This window comes from Ursus arctos, unplaced genomic scaffold (genome assembly GCF_023065955.2).
Source record: "Ursus arctos isolate Adak ecotype North America unplaced genomic scaffold, UrsArc2.0 scaffold_10, whole genome shotgun sequence".
Taxonomy (NCBI): Eukaryota; Metazoa; Chordata; class Mammalia; order Carnivora; family Ursidae; genus Ursus; species Ursus arctos.
The window spans coordinates 50,683,100-50,688,359 of NW_026622764.1; positions in this window are offsets into that span (position 1 = coordinate 50,683,100).

Consider the following 5,260-nt stretch of genomic DNA (forward strand, 5'->3'; position numbering starts at 1 on the left):
CAACACTCATGGGGCTGGATGGCTCAGTCGGTTAAGCGTCTGCCTACAGCTCGGGATGGAGCCCTGCACGGGGCTTCCTGCTCAGCGGGGAGCCTGCTTCTCCTTCGTCTGCCCCTCCCCCTGCTCAGGCTGTCTCTCTTGCTCACTCAAATAAATTAATAAAATCTTAAAAAAAAAAAAAAAAGAACAACACTCTTATCACATTCAGTGAAAAGTGGGTAAGAAGCTGGGGGATTCTTAGTTTGAAAAAGAGAAAATTCAGGGGTGGGGAGTAGGGGTAGATATAGGAGGATATGAGATGGGATGTAAGAACTGTCTTCAAATCTTTGGACTGTCAGGAAAGATTGGGTTTGCATTCGTCCTAAATGAGAGAAGCAAGTGGGATTGGCAAGAAGAACAGCAATGTGTAGAGATGCACTGGACCCTCTCACAGAATGTGTTCCCTTTTGGGAGAAGAGTTCAAACACAAGCTGCGAGAATGTGAACTCCATGTAGGAAGAACATTTTCTCGTTAGTGCGACCCAGTGTGTGGAACGGTACTCGCACATGGTATGTGCATAATATCTATTTGTTGACTAAGCTGGAAGTAGTTCAAACATCAGACCAGAAGACCAGAATACCTCGGGGTCCCTTTCAATCCTGCAGTAAAGGAAAAATATGCCGGGTCCTAACCAAATTAGGAAACAAAGGAACCAGACTTTAAACTCTGCAAAAGCTTGTCATCCAGCACCCCTCTCAAAGCAACCAGAATTTTCGTGCATCTCCATGGTGACCCTGAGGCACAGCTTGATGCTGAAGGGCTTTCTGAATCATCGTATTCAATTACTTTCACTTTAAAATGCAAATTATATTTTCCTTTATACTAATTCTCTTTAAAGAAGTAATGTGTTACATAACTATACTTCTTGATTAATCAGAAAGCCCATTTCCTAATCTTGGCAGCCAAAGGTTTATTGTCCATCTTAGTCCCTTTGGGCTGCTGTAACAGAATGCTTGGATTTTCAACAACAGACATTTAATTCTACTGTTCCGGAAGTCAGGAAGTCCCAAGATTGAAGCACTGGGAAACTCGGTGTCTGGTGAAAGCCCACTTTCTGGCCATAGATGACCACCTCCTGTGTCCTCACGTGGCAGGAAGGTGCAGAGAGCTCTCTGGTTCTCTTTTATAAGGGCACTAATCCCATTCATGAGGGCTGTGCTCTCATGACCTAGTCATCTCCAAAAGTCCCCACTTCCTAATACCGTTGGGGCTTAGGATTTCCCCAAACATTCAGACCATACCATAGTGCTAGCAAATTAGAGTTTTCACCAGGAAATCTAAACACAGTGTAGTTTTCTGTATTATTATTATTATTATTAATTCTAGAAATAAGAGTTGTCCCAGTAGTCCAAGAATTTGAACCCCATCTTCCCTTCCCTAGCTCTGGCCCTGGTGTGTGTCTCCCTTGGTCCCTGTGCCCTGACTGGTGCATTCACAAAACGTGACCATCAGTGCTATGGTTGGTAACGTTCCGAAACTAGTCTTACGGCTGGGATGTGGGTACCAACCACAAGAATGAAGATAAAAAATAGCAGCATCCTGGGACTGTATAGTATGTCCTGGTTTGAGGAAGTACATGTATATTTACTCCTCGTAACAACCCCATAAATTTAGTATTTGTCCCATTTGAATGTCCTCAGACGTTGCACACAACTCCAGTTGGTTCTCCTTCTAGCAACGACATTTTGGACAAATACGGACATTGAGCATCATCCCTTCCTTAAAGGAGTGACACTGACTTCCCGAGTAAGAAGCAGCCCCAACAAGCATGGTGAGTCAGGTAAAGCCTGTTCACTGCATCTCTCCTGTCCCACCCGGACCTCCCTCCCACCCACATCCATGTTGCCCAAGCACCCCGGCAGCTGAGAGGAAGTCCATAAATGAAAGCAACCTCAGATTATACCGTTGAATTCTTTCGAATTTTTTTGGCTGCTTCCTACAGTAAGAAATACATATTCCCCATTATGCATAAATATCAACATATACACACATATACATACAGACACACGTATAAACATATGTATATACGTTAGCAGATTTAACATAACATTTATATGCAATGTGCTTTAATATTTTGTGTTTTAAAATACTGATTGCCACCTATTGAAATGATTTTGGAGCCCATTCACGAAAAGGTAAGCGCACTTTTTCTATAAAGGGTCAGACAGTGAGTGTTTTTGACTTTGTGAGCCATGTGGCCTCTGTCAGGTACACTCAAGACTGCCCCTGCAGCGGGAATGCAGAAACGATTAGCACGGCTGTGTTGCAATAAAACGGTATTTACAGAAACAGACGGCAGCCCAGCCCTGGCTCTAACAGAGCCCAGCCCACAGTTCCAAAGTTTTTAAAATGCAGCACTAGTTCAACAATTTCCCATGCTCAGCTGACTGCCTGAGAATCATCTGGAAAAGCGTGTTAAACAATATCCAGGACCTACCCCAGCCCTACAGACCTACAATCTCTGAGGAGGGGGTCAGGGCTCCCCTCTGATCACCCGCCCTCGGGGGCTCTTCCCTGCAGCCAGTTGAGGAATCACTGAGCTGATCCAACGTCTCCGTTCACCACAGCGTCCATCTAACAAAAATAAACTTAAGCTTGAAAGGCCAAGTTCTGGGCTCCAAGCAATTGTCAACAAGTTTCAAGGACCCAGGCCCTACGAAATGGGGACTCACCGTGTGCAGTTAAGTTGCAAATTAATAAGAAATCTGAAGCAGGACATAAAATTTATCTCTTGTAATTTGTTCAATATACATATCCCTGCAGAAATTCAACCACACTGATAACCAATTAAAGGACAGAAGCCAATGCCCATTAAACTGATATTAAGAATATCAGACATCTCAAGGCTGCTATAAAAGTTTGTTCGGCCCAAAGGCATAACTGGCTAAAAGCTCATTACTCCATGATAACAATTTTTCAACCAATAAGAAACACTAATATGTAACACTCTAATTAGCCTAATTATAATTGGATGAACTATCAATTTCAACTGGAAATCAAATTATTAAAGCACATCAGCTGATTTGAAAGTGATCGTACCATGCTGGCAATATGTTTTACTTTTTTTGGCCTGAAGTAATTTTTAAATTTAAAAGTAAAATTCAGTTTCTCTTCTCATCAGGATAAATTATCTTGACATACAGTTACTATGTGGACTTCAATATACTGAAACAATATGAGTAAAAACAATATGTGTAAAATTAAGCACGAGCAAACATTGAAAGTTAAATGCTAAGATCAGTGGATTAATTCACTGTACACTCTGTGAACCCTAACCTATATTCATTTTTACACCTGCTCATGTTTGCTCTGCAATCTCTGATAACTTTAATTACAGAGTATTTTAGTTATTAACTAAAGTCATGTCTTTCTGCTGTATATTGAGTGTAAGTTAAAGGAAAGCTTTCAAGCCCTCTTCTTGCTGGGGTTTTTTCATCCTTTTCCGTTCCATTCTCTCCTGTCTGAACATACAACACACACACACACACACACACACACACACACACACTATACTCTAAATCATATTCTTACTCTCCTCCCTACCTCTTCTGCCAACACCACGTCTTCTCTACCTGTCAAGCTTCTGCTTTTCCATAAAGTCTCAGTTCAAGAAATCTCCCAATGGAACCTTCTAAATTTTGCCAAGGCGAACTTAGACATTCTGGTCTCTGTTCCCATTACACTTTGGTCCCTGTGCATACCTTGACGAGAGCAATTATATTGCATCATAATTATTGATGCAGCTCTCTTCCCACTAAATCAGCTGTTTCTTAAGAACAAGAGAACATATATTATTCCTCTTGTCTCCACTGCATTGCACAAAGCTTGGCTCCTAGCTGGTCTTCAAAAAATGCTTATTCAATGAGTGAAGAGAGTATCTTACTTGCAATATTTTGTTTAAAATATTTTGTTCTTAAGTGGCATTTTACTGTCCTTGTTTAGTTTGGGATTCAAGTTTATAGTAACTCATGAAATGAGTTGAGGGAGTATTTCTTCTTTTCTATTCTGTGAAAGAATTTGTGTAAGAATAGAGTTGTCTGTTCTTTGAATGTATGATGGAATTATCTATAAAATTGTCTAGGCTCAGTGCTATTCCTCCTATTTTGGGGGAGAGGGTTGTTCTGTTTTCCTTTTCTGACTTCTTGGGTTGGATGCTTAGTATGGCCTCTTTATTTTTAATAAAAGCATATAACATGATCAGTTTTCCTCTAAGTACTACATCCCACAAAGAATTTCTTTTTTCTTTTCTTTCTTTCTTTTTTTTTTTTTAAGATTTTATTTATTTATTTGACAGAGATAGAGACAGCCAGCAAGAGAGGGAACACAAGCAGGGGGAGTGGGAGAGGAAGAAGCAGGCTCCCAGCGGAGGAGCCTGATGTGGGGCTCGATCTCAGAACGCCAGGATCACGCCCTGAGCTGAAGGCAGACGCTTAACGACTGAGCCACCCAGGCGCCCCATCTTTTTTCTTTTTTTTTCTATTCTTTTCTTTTTTCTTTTTCCTCTTCTCCTTCTTCTTCCTTTTTTTTTTTTTAAGGGATCTTGTATACGTTCAAGATGGTCATCTGTTTGTCTAGTAATCCAAGAGACAAGTTCAGTCACATTAAGGAAGTCAGCGGGCTGAAACTCAGGACAGGACTCCAACCTCAGTTAGGAAACAGAGGCAAAATCCCAATCAAACAACCAATCCAGCACAGTAGAAACAAGAGAGCTGGAGTTCAGTGGAGAAATCCTATGCATGCTCAGACTAGAGAGCAAATCCCCCAAACATGTGACTTGCAATTGCATACTAATCCATGCAACAAGCCCTCCAGTGGGCAGAGACCCAGGGCCTGCTCAGGATTGAATGGGCAAGATTGGGCTTGCTGGAGAAGGTCTCCTGCATTCCCCAACTTTAAATATGTAGCTTCATTATTACCCAATTTCAAGCATATAATAATTTGCTTTATGACTTTTTTCATTTGATTCACAAGATTTTAATAATTGTTTTAAAGGCATCTTTCCACCCTGGAGGTGGTCTAGTCATAGATGGGTTCATCTATGGGTTCAACCCATAGGATGGGTTCATTTCTGATTCACTCTTACGTTCTCCCCCAGTAAGCCAAAAATGCCTTATGGCATTTAGCTAAATGGAGGAGGGAGGATTTCCTATTAGACTCCACACCTAGGGTGGGTTCTAGTTTGACTGTCTTCCTCCTGAGATCCTATGAGCCATGAAAATT